General features: G+C 48.9%; 1 protein-coding gene across 1 annotated transcript in view; it reads left to right on the forward strand.

Moving 5' to 3' along the window:
• The first annotated feature begins 3078 nt into the window (after positions 1 to 3078).
• CDH22 (cadherin 22) overlaps positions 3079 to 14213 on the forward strand; it is a 147675-nt gene continuing 136540 nt past the window's right edge. The window contains 1 exon segment of the mRNA XM_078150057.1: positions 3079 to 3674. The gene's annotated coding sequence lies outside the window, so the exon portion shown is untranslated.

The raw sequence follows: 14213 nt of genomic DNA on the forward strand, positions 1-14213 counted from the left end.
GAAACCTAGGGGGTTTTATTAGGAAGGGAAAGGGGGGTCACTTGCAAATGGTCCGGGGCGCTGCGGGCGCTCGCGCCTCGCCTCCCTGGTCCAGCTAGGCCCTGAGGTGTCTTAGCTGCTCGTGTCACGGCCCCTCCGTCTGTGCCGTTTTACAAATGCGCTGTGGAGATGAAAGGCTCTGGGAAAAGCTACTCCAGATCAACTTGGGAAAGCTTTTAACTTTCAACTCCTACAGACAAAGGCAACGCGGGCGGGGCGGCGGGCAGCGGGAGGGAGGGGGCTCGGGAGGGGGAGGAAAGCCTGGGAACAGGGAGGGAGGGGGCGGAGATCTGAGAGAGGGATGGGGAAACGCGGGGAGGGGGAAGGGGGAGATGAGAGAGGGATGGAGAGAGAGGGAAAGAGAAAAAGAGGCAGAGGGAGGTGGGAGGGAGAGAGGGGGAGAGACAGACAGACGGAGATCCGAGAGAGACAGAGACCCAGGGAAACCGAAACACAGCAAGAGGGACCCCAGGCAGCGGCTGGAGAAAAGGGTACCCGGGAGTCCCGAAGCAAGGGGAGAAAGGAGAGCAGAGGGGCGGGGGGGGGATATGGTGGAGGGAAGGGAGGACTGAACAAGAGAGCTACGGCCCAGCAAACAGAGGGAGAACAGAGAGAGCATCTAAGTAAATGATCCCAGGAGGTGGGGGTGGGGTGGGGAGAAACACCCAGAGCAGTCAGAAAATTGCACAAGTAAGTTTGTGGGGGTTGGGGAGAAGAAAGCGGGGGGGGGGGCAGCCGAGCCTGGAACTGCGGGTCCCTGCAAGCATAAAGAGTCGGGCTAAGAATAGAGAAAAGCAGGGAGGAGAAAGACTGACAGAAGGAGGGGAAATACAAAGAGAAGGGCGGGAGAGATCAATGAAAAGAAATGAGCCCATCGGGGTTCCGGGGGAGGGTTTGGGGAGGAGACCGAGCCTCAATGACAGAAAATCCACTTGGAAGTAAACAGAGTGGGGAGTGTGCTTGGCAGCTTAAGGGCCAAGGTAAGGGGAGGGAAATTCCTATTCCTGGGGGAAGTGGCACGATGAGATAAATTGGCTAAAGCTTTGGGGGCAAGGCAGGAGAGCATGGGAAAGGCTGGGTCGGGAAATCTAGATTCAGGTTTTGGTACAGCACCTAACTTGATATGTGACCTTGAGCAAGTTATTTCCTTTCTGAATGCCTCGGTTTCCCCATCTGCAAAATGGGGAGATACACTATCTCTCAAGGCAATTATGAGGATCAAATGAGAAGCTGATGAAGGATTATCTAAATGCTTGTAATACTTATTTAGGCTGCTAGGTGGCACAGTGAATAGAGCGCCGGAACACTTGAGTTCAAATCCAGACCGACGCTAGCTTTATGACACTGGACAAGTGACTTAACCATGTTTGCCTGTTTCCTCATCTGTAAAATGAGCTGGAGAAGTAAATGTCACACAACTCCAAGAATACTCCAGGTGGGGTCACGAAGAGTCAGACACAACTGAAGAACAATAAAAATTCTTATTTCCCCAGCACTTGCTATCCTACTGTGCAAGACTGTTATACATGTAAGACTGTTAGGGGCAGAAAAAATCCTTCCCTCCATGGAATCTCGGAGCTTAGGCTGTCACACAGTCTGAACCTAGGACAGGACAGGAAAAAGAAACTGGGCCTGGGGGAGAAGATCAGTCTTCAGGGCAGTATTCCTTGTTGTCCAGATGTCCCCCAGACCTTGGTATGTACTAATGTGGAAGGTCCCCGAGGCTGTAAGCGAGATGATTACTGAATGACTGGTGAGTTTCTGGTTGTCAACTATGTACTTCAGGCGTTGTGGCATTTATAGCAGGCGTTGTGAGTGGCTAAAGGGCCAGTGTTCATTTGTTTCTATACTGATGATAATCCCTCACATTTATTTCTATGGCACTTTATAGTTATAAAGTGCTTCCAAACACATTATCTCATTGGTTCCTCACAATACCCTGGTGATATTGGCAGGAGAGAGAATATTATCCTCAGTTTGCAAATGAAACAGATTCAGACAGGTGGAGTCCTTGCTGCCTAACACTGGGCTTGTACACAGTAAGCATTCAATAAATACTTATGGAAGGATTAAGTAAATAAATGAATGTTGATGGATATGGAGACTACATGATGCATGAAGTACTTATTTGGGGTCAGACGACTTAGGTTTAAGTTCTCAGCTTTGATAGCTGGATGATTGTAGGTAAATCACTTAACCTCTCTGATCCTGCTTCTTTATTGCTTAAACAACTCATAGGCTTGTTTTCTCTATCTTTTCCCTTGAATGGGACAGGAATTGCCACTAGGGACCATATAGATTCTTCCTATATAGTGTTTAGGACCTGCATACTCATCCTAACCCCCAACACTGACTCTTGGTGGGGCAAGTAGGGATGTGAGGTTCCTTTCCTAGGTTTCTTCATCTGTGCTCCAAGGCCACAGAGAGTAAGGTTACTCTCTAGTATTTTATTCATTCTCTACCACTTTAATATCCTAACTCGGAGGAGAACCCTTCTCTCATAGAATGGGAAGGTGAAGACCTTTCTATCAGTCACTCAGTGAAGATATCTGCTGCTTTGGAGTCCAGAGGGCCCTGTCCTAGGTCTTCTGGCCTGTCCCCATGGCATCCTCCACTCACATTAGATCGATCTGTGTCCTGGAAGCCTGGAGTGGTATGCAGCCTCCTGCAGGCTCCTCTCCTTCATCCCCACCCCTTATCCCCCCACATACTTCCTTTAACATTCAAGGGTCAGGAAAATGGATCAACTTAGAAAGACAAGACTGGGGAAATCAAGGGGGTACCTAGGTTTTCTCTCCAGACCCTGGATCTCCAGGAGATACACAGTTACCAATGTCAACAGGTCTGGGGTACAGGGGCCAGATGAAGCATATAGTGGAGAGAGCCTGGCTATTGCATGAGAAGACCTGGGTTCTAGTTCTGGCTCTGCCATTCACTTCTTTTATGAACTTGACCAAGTCTCTTCTGCTCTCTGGCCTCTTAGCTCCATCTAATGAGTGGGTTGGACCAGAATCTAGCTCACATCACTGGATGATCTCTAAAGTCTTTTCCAGTTCTAAATTACATAAGAAGCCAAGGCCCTGGGGTCACTACCATTCTCCTCCCAGTTTGCCACTCCAACCTGCCTGTGTATTCTCACAGTCTCCAGCAGAGGCTGGTGGGAGGAAGGTATCTGTCCCTTACACACATCCCCCCTAGTCAGACACGCACTCTCTCTCTCTCTCTCTCTCTCTCTCTCTCTCTCTCTCTCTCTCTCTCTCTCTCTCTCTCTCTCTCTCTCTCTCTCTCTCACACACACACACACACACACACACACACACACACACACACGCTCACTGTCCGTCCCTCCCTCTCTCCCTCCGTATTCTCGGTGCGGCCGGCGCTCGGCTCCGGAGTCTGGCTGGAGCCTCCTTCTCCCATCTGGGGATCCCATGTGCCAGGCTGTGCCTCTGCTCCCAGCCCTCCTGCCGGGTTCTGTTTCTCAGGGCACAGAGCTCCTTGGCCCCGAGTTGCAGAGAGCCAGGCCGGGGTTGGAGGGGGGATCCCCAAGCGCCTCCGCGGCCGTGGATAATCCGAAGGGAGAGTAGAACTCGTACGTTGCAGGACTGGGGGAGTCCCGAGGTCTCTCACCCGAGGTAGGAGCTGCAGCACTTCGGGGCTCTCCGAGGGGAAAGGGGGGATGGGACAGGACGGGGCGGGACGGGGCGGGCGCCAGAGACTGGAAGGCAAAAGATGGCAAAGGCAGGGTTTGGGGCGCAGAGGTAGCTGGTGATCTGTGCGGCCACCTCCTAGCAGGGGGAGGGGCTGGGAACACGGCTTTCCCGGGTCTATCTCCCCGCATCCAACCCCGCTCCCCCCGGGATCCGAAGGCAAGAGAGCCTCCTGCCATTGTATCTCCCCGCACCCCCCTTCCTGCTTTGCCCTCCTGCATTAGTGGGGAGGGAGTTTTCCCGGTTCAAACTTTCCCCTGCTCCTTTGCTCCCCGTTTCCCGGGGATCGCAAAGCCGACCTGGGGCTCATCGGTCTCCGCCTCGTCCTCTTCCTCCTCCTTCTCGGGGTCGGGAACATGCTTTCCCCGCCCAGCTCCGAAGGAGAAGCGGACGGAGACTTGTGCTCCCTAATTACAGAGACCGGACGGACGCAGCCCAGCTGCCTTAGGGCGCTGCACAGCTGGGGGCGGGAGAGCGAAGCATCCCGGAGCCCGATGGGAGGGGTTGTATCCACAGGCAGGGCAGGAGGGGATGGCTATCCAAGAGACTCCTTGGCTGGGAACCCATTGCCTTTTCGGGGTGTGTGTGGTGGGGAGTGGGGGGTGAGAGTGGTGGCTGCGCCGAGCCTACCTGGGGCTCCCAGTCTCTGGGCTATGGGGAAGCCTCTCAGAGGCGGGGTCTGGTGACAGCCGGCGCAGGGTCTAGATGTTCCTAGGAAATACTGGGCGTGTGTGTGTGTGTGTGTGTGTGTGTGTGTGTGTGTGTGTGTGTGTGTTATTGTGTTTTGCCCTGTGGGACGGGAAGCAATATTAACAGCCACATCTCTGCAACGCTGCAGTCGCCGGCTCCCTGGGCCTTGCCTGCACTCTGCCAGCTCAGCCCGCTCCCACTCCACGCCCCCGCCCATCATACCCCAAGTCTAGGCTGGCCAGGACGCCCTCATACTAAGCCTGGAGCTGCTGCCTGAAGGACGCCCCCAGAGGCCCTGCACTGCCCCTTTCCTGTAGGGCTGCCCCACGCCTGTTCTCAGCCTGTCTGACCCACAGACAAAACTGTTGGGTCTGGGGCAGAAGATTAGGGCTGGGACTGCAGCTGGGCAGAGACGGGCTGGGGGTGCTGAGCAGGAGGCTTCGTACAGAAACGGCCAAAGCTGTCTGGGGGAAGCCGCTTGTATCAAGCAATGGATGGCGCTGTGGCCTTTCCTGGGAGGAAAGGAAGGAATTGCTAGAGAACTTCTTGGCCTCCCCTCTCCTCATTGATCCCTCCAGGACCTGGGGGACTCCAGGACTGCAGATGTGTGGGATAAGGAAGTGTCTGCATCCGAGGGGCTTAAGACCAGACTTTAGGCAGGCCTTAAGTTCTCAGTGGTTTGTCTAGGTTTTTACTCCTTACTTGAAGAGAGGAGGGCCAGTGCTCTCCTTTGACTTGGAGACAGTTTTGCTCTGCATGGAGTCAGAGTTAAGTGAAGAGGGAACAAAATCAGAATGGAGAAAGCACCAGATCAAGAGCCACAAAAACCCAGTTGGGTTGGTGCCAGGCAGGTACTGAACTCTAAACTCCCTGGCATCCCTTTTCTCTGGCAGAGAAGAGAAGCCCCTGGGATCTGAAAGCTCTCCTCTGTGGTTCCACTTGGCCTCACTAGGGTCACTCTCCAGTACCTTTGGAGATGCTGCCAAGGTTTTCTACCACAGGGAGGAAGCCTCCTAGGATTTCCAGCCTTCCAGAGCCTGCTTGCCTGCCTCTGGGCTCTTGGTTCTGAAACCACTGAGTAAATCCCTGCCTTCTATATCCTGATCCCAGAAATTACTCTATCCACTTCTACCCCCCCACTTATCACTATCTCCACCTATCACTAGTCTCCTTCCCACACTATAATTAACACCCTTCTACTCCCAACTATCAATCTCCTTCTCTAGCCTCACATTTATAACTAATCCTCTAATATCCCAATCTTGCCTGCTTACCCATCTTCTTTCACCAGTCACCGCCACATTTTTTTGGTTGTAGTTCCCTTATGTCGCCCCCCTCCACCTTGTTCACCTCTTACCCCTAATGCTGACCCACTTCTGCCCTTCCTCCATACTCCTTTCCCTTTCACTTAGTTACTGCTCCCAGTCTCTATTGCCCTCCTTCCTCCTCTCATGTGGAATTTCCCTGCAGACTCTTCAATTTGTCCTGCTTTGGGGAGCAGGAGGACTCATTGTCCTTAGTAATGTGAAAGTAAGTCCATTAGAGAAGTTCAAATGTGGCCCCAGGGGCCTCTCAGGATCAGGAGCTGGGGCCTGGGCTATCCAGCTGAGTGTGAAAAGCAGGGACAGATCCTCTATCAGCAGCCTGGGCTTGGCTGCTTGCCCACCAACTACAGGCACAGGCCAAGCAGCTTCAGCACCTTCCTGCAGGCTGGTCCCAGACACAGCCTCAAGTCTAGCCCTCTCACCTGGCATCCTGAACTGGTGGAGTCCATGGGCTCAGACATTTAGAGCTGGAAGGCACCTTAGAGATCACCTAATGTAATTCCCTTCTGCTAATGAGGAGGAATAATCTCAGAAGGGGATATGACTTACCCACGGTCACACAGATCATAATGAGAGGCTAGGATTTGAACTCAGGACCTCCAACCCCAGATTCATCGCTCTTTCCATTAATACCACAGGGTGAAGCCTGACAAAGATACTAGTGGCTAGGAGATTCCAAACTGAAGTCCTGTTCCTGATTCTTTCTTCAGGTCCAATAGTTGTCTCTTTCATAGATTTAATAAGAGAATATATATTCTTTCTCCACATGGAGGAATTGCAGCAGGAGAAATCTGAGTTAGACACAAAAAATAACCCAGCTGTAGTTAGCTGGCAGTTGGACAGTGATGGATGGGGAGGTTGTGATAATTGTCTGATGCAGTTTGGTGGTAGAGTGGAGAGACTGCCAGCTTGGAGATAGGAAGACCTGAGTTCAGATCCCAGCCTTAGATACATACTGGCTGTGTGACCCTGGGAAAGTTACTTTACCTCTGTCTGCCTCAGTTTCCTCAGCTGTAAAATGTGGATGCTAATAGTACTTCTCATGCCTGGCACATAGTAACTGGAGCTAATAGATACTGATTTCCTTCCTTGGAGACTGTAGCAGATTGGTTGTGTGTGGGATGTGTTTGGTGTAGTTGCTGCTTAGGTATATGAAATAGAATCATAGTGTCCAAGAGGTGGAAGAGACCTTAGACATCATCCCGTCTCACTTTCTCTTTGCCAGCCAAGGAAATTGCTCCTTAAAGAGAGTCGTGACTTGGCCAAGGTCTCACACAGCTAATGAATGGCGAGCAGAGACTCAAACCTAGGCCCTTTGACTCTCATTCTTTCCACTCAACCACACTATGTGGAGACAGGGGGTCGGAAGAAATGACTTCTAGGCTACCATAAGATGCTAGCTAGGGTCTTAGTGAAGCTTTCTCCCTTCCTCCCACCCATACAGGTTGAAAGTCCTGAGATGGATGGATGCTCTGAAGGGGCTCACTTCTCCAAGACGGAAAAGAAGAGTTAGCAAAGTTTAGAGCTGCTTTGTTTACCACATGGGCAAGGGGACTTGGCCAATTAAATTCTTTTCTTTCTGTTTCTGATGTTTTTTTTTTCCAGTCAGGAAGCTCCGTTTGGAAATGCAGCCTCAGGTATTCTGAGAGTCACTGATTCCTGTTTATATAACTCAGGCAGCAGCAGACCGCAGAGCTGGGGCCAGGGAGAGGGAATTGATGATGGAGCTGGGCTGGCAGGTGCTTCTGAGAGCATAGCTCCATGGGGATGTCAGTCCTGAGGCTGGGAACTCAAAACTCTCTCAGGGAAACAGACAGCTGGGGAGTCAGACAGGGCTGATTTGGGGCTTTGAAAGGGAAATGGGAAGCAGGAGACAAGAAGAAGATCTGAGCAGAAAATTCACACTAGGTCAGTCTATTGACCCCTGCCACCTCCAGTGAGGTGGAGTGCTTGGCTCTGAAACAAGTATTCACATCTCACTAGGCTACCTGGAACATCTTTAAGATAGACTATATATGGTCCCTCCCTTTCATTGCTGGGTGTTGTTTTCCTGAGAAAGGCTGGAACTTTCTCATCAGAAGGCTATGGACTGAGGCTTCTATGCCTCAATTTTCTAATCTGCACAATGGGAATAATCACTCTTAGTCTGGGGGGTGAAATTAAAAAAAGAGGCTTATTTCACCTCTAGGTTTAGAGATCTTCCAAAGAAAAGGGATGGTGTACCTCCTTCCTCTCAGAAGAAAATTGGGGGTCTGTGAGGGAAGACTTAGATATAGTTGTTTTTCCTCAAGGTGGGGAAAGGGAGGGAGGGAGAGAAGGGGGGGATAGATAGATGGATAGATAGAGACAGAAACAGGGACAGAGAGATAGAGCAGCTAGGTGGTAAAGTAGATAGAGTACTGGGTTTGGAGTCAGGAAGAACTGACTTCAAATCCAGCTCCAGAAACTTACCAGCTATGTGATCTTGGACATTCACTTAACCTCTGCCTCAGTTTCCTCAACTGTAAAATGGTGATAAAAATAGTATCTAGCTTCCAGGATTGTTGTGAGGATCAAATGAGATAATATTATAAAATGCTTAGCATAGTAGTAGGCACTATAGAAATGCTAGCTATTTTTTTCTTATTTTAGTTACAGAGACATATTCAGAGACAGACACAGATAGAAGCAGAGACTAAAAGGGAATAAAAAGGAAGAAAGCAAGTAGGAAAGGATAGGAGGAAAAAAGAAAGGAAGGATGGCATCTTGGTGGCAGAGACTGTCATGCATCTTTGTATCCATTGCTGAGCCCTGCACAGTCAATATTAGCAGAATTGAATGTATTTATCTTATGTTCCGTATCTGTACATGTGCATTTCTCTGGTTGGAGAAAACCAGACAGTCCATGTCCTGTGTGTATATAACCTAGAATCCCAAATTGCGTGTGATCCTAAATGCCCTCAAAGGCACAACTCACCCCTATAATAGTTACAAATCCCTTTCCTCCTAACAACCTGAAAGCTATGTAGTGCAAGTATTATTATCTCCTTTTTTCAGAAGCAGGAGAAAATTGGGAGTTATGAGTGAGAGTCCTGGCTCTGCTGCTTATTGCCTATGTAACCTTGGGCAAGTAATTTCACCTGTCTGGCTTCAGTTTCCCCATCTGTAAAATGAGGGGCTTGGACTAGCTGATTTCTAAGATCCCTCTCCTCTCAGTTCTGTATCTCTCTGCCTAAGTCTCTCTTTTCTCTGTGTCATGTCCTCCCTCCCTCCCCTCTTCTTGAGAGGAGCCCCATCCTGGAGTGGAGTAGGGAGGCCTCATTCCCAGTATGGATCCTCACAGTACATTGAGAGGTGCTACAGGGAAAGGATCTTAGGGATAGGCTATGCCTTTGAGAGGGACAGTTAGGTGGCCTAGTGGCTAGAGCACTGGGCTTGGAGTCAAGAAAGCTCATCTTCTTGAGTCCAACTCTGACCTCAGACACTTATTAGCTGTGTGACCCTGGACAAGTCACTTAACCCTGTTTGCCTCAGTTTCCTCATCTGGGAAATGGGCTGGAGAAGGAAATGGCAAACCACTCCAGGATCTTTGCCAAGAAAACACCAAATGGGGTCATGAAGACTCAGACATAATTGAACAACAAAATGCCTTTGAGAAACTCCAGAGCTATTCCCTTGCCTTCCCTTTCCCCATCCTACTTTATACTCATTCTCTCTTTTCTCTCACCAGCCCTTCTTTCCCCTTCCTCTTTTCTCTTTTCCTATTCTTTTCTTCTTTCTCCCTCCTTTCTTCTTCCTCTCTCCCACCCTTTTCTCCTCCCTTTCCTCTGTCTCTAGGGCTGGGGGATGGATAGGAGCCTGTTCCAGCTTAAAGCTACGTCCAGCTGCCTTTTAAGGATTCAACCAAAGACTCATCCCTCAGATGGACCGGCCAAGAATGTGGGGGGCTTCCTGGAGGCAGTGACTCAGCTGGGCAGGGAGACTACTTTTGGCATGTATGAAGAGCTGGCTCAATTCCTGGTGCTGCTCCTCCTATTGTCAGCTCTGGGGAGCGGAAATGAATAGGGCTAGGTGAGCTGCCCCCAGCCTGCCCAGTGCTACTCCTTCAAAACTTGAGTAGCAGTGTCTATGCTGCCCTTGTTTCAAGCCGCTGAGTTCTGCTCAAAGGGCCAGGGGTCCTCTCCCCTGCTAAACCCCGGGCCCACACATAAGCATAGCCATCTGGAGCCTCCAGCACTTCCTACAAGCAGCCTGTCTATTCCCCCTCCCTCTCACCCTCAGGTGGAGCTGCTGATGTGTGGAAGCTGGACACGGGTCATTTGTCTTCCTTAATGAACTTGGCTAATGAGCAGTAGAGCAGCCAGAACCCCTGCCTTAGTAGGCCTTAAGCCTCTGGGGGTGGAGTGGGTTGATGAGGGGGGCAGCCCAGGTCCCTGTTGGGGTCTGAGTGAGCCTGCTTGGGGCCCTTTGAGGAAACCTCTTTGGGGTGAGAGGGAAACTCCTTGTTTGAATATATGAAGAAAGAAAAATCATAGAATGCCGGAGGTGTAAGAGATGCACAGTCATGGGATTCTAGATTTAGAGCTGGAAGAAGGACCTCAAAGGTCATAATCCAGCCCTGTTATTTTACAGATGAGGAAGCTGAGGCCAAGGAAGGTTATGAACCTGCCTAAGGTATAACAAGTAGGAAATGTCAAGTGGCATTTGAACCTAGGTCTTCTGACTCCAGAGTTTCTTTTCAGTCTCCCACTTCTTTTTATAAATGGAGAAACTAAGGTTCACAAAGTGGAAGAGGTTGCCCATTTCCCCCCTGATTCAGTCAAAAGAAACAGTACTAGAAGGAACCTAGAGATAATGTACTCCAACCTCTCATTTTATAGCCTTAGGCAGACAGTTGAGATCTCTTTTTGCCCACTTTCTACCCATCTAATACCACCCTCCAAACCTTGGGGTCCATTGTTCTCCCTGTTTCTTCTGTCTTCTCTATTGGAACCCATGTGTGCCCCTCACTACTCATTCTTCCATATGCCTTACCCCCCCCCCCATATCTGGCAGACTCCTGTATTGGACACAAGTAGTTAGTTTCACACTCTTGCCCATTGCTTTAGGATGTCAACTTGGCAAACACCAAGGTTCAGAATACTCCTTCCAATTTTATTAGCCTACTAAGACAGGTAGGGACAGGGCATGCATCAAAGACATAGGAGCACAGTATTTACAGTTAAAAGGTACCTTAGAGATCCTCTAACCAATCCTTCATTTCACAGATGAGAGAGCTGAAGATCAGAGTGTGACTTAGCCAAGTTCATCCAGGTAATAAGAAGCAGAGCTAGGATTCAAACCCAAGTCCTGTGGCTCTAAATTCATTGTTTTTGTTTCATTCTACCATGAACACACAGTCTCTTTGTCCTCCACACAGTGCACAGTGAGGTACCCCTGTTCACCTGTTCCAAGTTGGGGGTGAAAAACACAATAGAGGGTGGTAAGGTGGTAATTGAGTGTCCTGTCTGGCCCTGACTTACTATATGACCTTGATCCCTTCTCTGATCCTTTGTTTCTCCATTTATAAAATAGGAGGGATAGTGGGTTGGAACAGATGACCTCTTCCAAGGTGTCTCTTCCAACTGTAACATTCTATGTCTTATGCTTCAAGGACCCTTCCAACTCTGACATTCTGTCACTCTAGGGGAGCTCTGTAGGAAGAGAGACTGGACGCGTTGGTGGTAGTCGTGGGCTGTGAGATGCCAGAAATGCTGCCTGCCGCTGGGTTAAAAACAATCACAAATTAGGAAAAATGCTTTGGGAAATTGCACCGCAGTGAGTGAGAAAAAGAGGGAAGAGGAGGTTTAGAGAGTGGGAGGGAGAGGGAAAGAGATTCCCCTGCCAGCAATGGCTCCCCATGGCTTCCCACATCAAATCTATTTCTCCTTTCTGACTTAATCTCCCACTGCTTTTAACACATAACCTCTGCTCCAGCCATTCATTCAGTAAATGGTTATTTATTAAGTGTCTATGCAGAGCACTGCTCCATCCAGGTCAGCATGCTTCCAGGGTCATCACTCCAGTCCTTTCACCTTTGTTGTACCCCCTCCCAAGTCTCCCCTTCCCCACATCCGTGGCCTCCCATATGTCAGGGTCGAGCTCTAGATCAATCTTCCCAAGGAAGACCTTCTAGATCACTGGTTCAAGTGGATCTCTCCCAAAGCTCTTCTTCTTTGGCCTGAATAAGAACTAGAAGGGATCTTAGAATATAGCACAAAGGATGACAGAGCTGGAAAGTACCAAAGGATGGGTGGTCATAGGATACTAGAATAGAGCTAGAAGAGACCTTTGGAAGCTGTCTATTTCGACCTTCTCATTTTGCCTATGGAGAATCTGAGGCCACACACAGAGACTAGTGAGCTGTCCAAGGTCAAACAGGTAACAAGTGGGAAAAGCTGTACTCTCTGATGGACAGACTAGCATCTTTTCCCCTATTAATAGAATGGAAAGTCTCCTTTGAGGTCACTATCTAGCAAAATTCCCTTATTTTATAGAGGAGGAAACTGGGCCCAGACAGAGAAAGTGACTTGCCTAAGCTCACAGACAAAATCAGTGTCAGAGTTAGAACTTAAAACTCAAGTCTTCTGAGTCCTTCTACTTATCAGTTGCCTTCTTCTTACCTCCTTCTCCTTCTTCCTCTTTTGTATCAGCCATTTTCCCCCCTTCCTTTTCTCCTCTCCACCCTTTCTTTTCACAAGGAAGGGGTCATGGGTGCTAAAGGACTTTTTACAGAATCCTTGGTGGGGTTGAGGAAGGAACTTCTGATTGGCCATCCAGACCCTGTTATTTTCCCCTGTTGCCATGGCAGCCGTTTCCTGGAACTGTCAGTGATGAAATTCATAACATTGTTTTCAAATAATCCGTGTAATTGAAGTAACAATTGAGTTGTTAACTCGTCCCTCAAACCTGGCTGAGCTCCTCCCCTCCTCCGCCCCCAACCCCAGCCCAGTCCGGCTCAGCTCCCTGCTGGCCTTTCCCTTTTCTAGTACACTTCCTTTCCTCAGCCTGTTGCTGAGCTTTTGAACCCGGTCCCCTGCTTTGTTTTGGGGGGAGGTGGAAGAAAAGAGTAGGGAGGGTTGGGGGATTTGACAGATTCTTTTTATAATTCTTTTCTCTGGTTTTGGGGCTGGGTTGGCACAGAGCCAGGGAGCTGTCCCCACCCTATCTCCCAGCCTCTGCAGGCCCTATTTCCTGTCTCATATTGATTCATATGTTCATAAAATTTCAGAGCTAGAAGAGATCTTAGACATCAGCCAGTCCAACACTCATTTTCTAGTTGAGAAAACTGAGGCACACAAAGGTCTGCTGGCTTATTCACAATAGAATCAATCTGGGGTGGGGTGAGGGGCTGGGCCCGCCTGCTCATGATTCTTACTCTGCTTTTGGGCTTTCTTCTTTGAGACTCCAGCTGTTCTACAGAAGTTTCTATGGGACCTGGTAGAAACGCAATCAGCCCACCTCTGCCCAAAACCTTCATTGTCCACCCTTTATACACACACTGGCCAAGGGGTGGGATATATTAGAGGATCTAGAGAGAATGGAGAGAGTGGGAAGACCTTATAAATCATATGGTTTAGTCCCCTGCATTCAGATAGAATCATTAAAGGATCATAGATTTAGAGTTGAAAAGATCATTCAATACAATTTCTTCATTTTTTTTTACAAATGAGGAAACTGAGTCTCAGGTTAAAGATACAAAGGTAACAAATGGTAGAGTCAGGATTTGAATCCAGGCATTCTGACTCAAAATCCAGTAGTTTTTCCACTATTCCCAATGGGTACTATTGTCTCCATTTTCCAGGATGTTAGAGCAGAAAGGATCATTACTATTATCTATTCACATTGCTATAACACATTATGGTTTGTAAGGTCCCCTCCCCACAACAACCCTGTAAAACCAGGATAATTATTATCTATCACACCCATTTTGCAGATGGGGAAACAGGCTGGAAGAGACTGATTTGCTCATGATCTCAAAGTAGTTAAGTAGCAGAGCTGGAACTCTAATATAAAACTTTTAACCCCCAACTGCAACATCCTTTCCTATGCACCTATACTGGAAACCTTAGAACACAGAATGTAGAACACAGAAAGTTAACATTGGAAGTGATCTTAAAATATAGAATATAGAACATCAGATTGGAAAGAACCCTAGAACATTAAACTATCAGTTCTGGAAAGAACCTTAGAACAAAGAACTTTATTCCCATTATGGCCCACCCATTCATTGCAAACAAGAAGAAACTGAGGCCTGGAGAGGACAAGGGACTTGCCCAAGTCACTAGTTAGTAAATGGTAAGACTGGAATTAGTATTCCAAATCCCAGGCTAAGTGTTCTTTGTGGGCCCAGATTGGGGGGGAGGCAGGAAGGGAGGGAAGGTCTGCTTGTCCTTTTTAGGCCCTTTGTGGAAGTCAGTACTCTGAGTCC

The sequence above is a fragment of the Phascolarctos cinereus genome, unplaced genomic scaffold (assembly GCF_003287225.1).
Source record: "Phascolarctos cinereus isolate Bilbo 61053 unplaced genomic scaffold, phaCin_HiC Scaffold_2;HRSCAF=192, whole genome shotgun sequence".
Lineage (NCBI taxonomy): Eukaryota > Metazoa > Chordata > Mammalia > Diprotodontia > Phascolarctidae > Phascolarctos > Phascolarctos cinereus.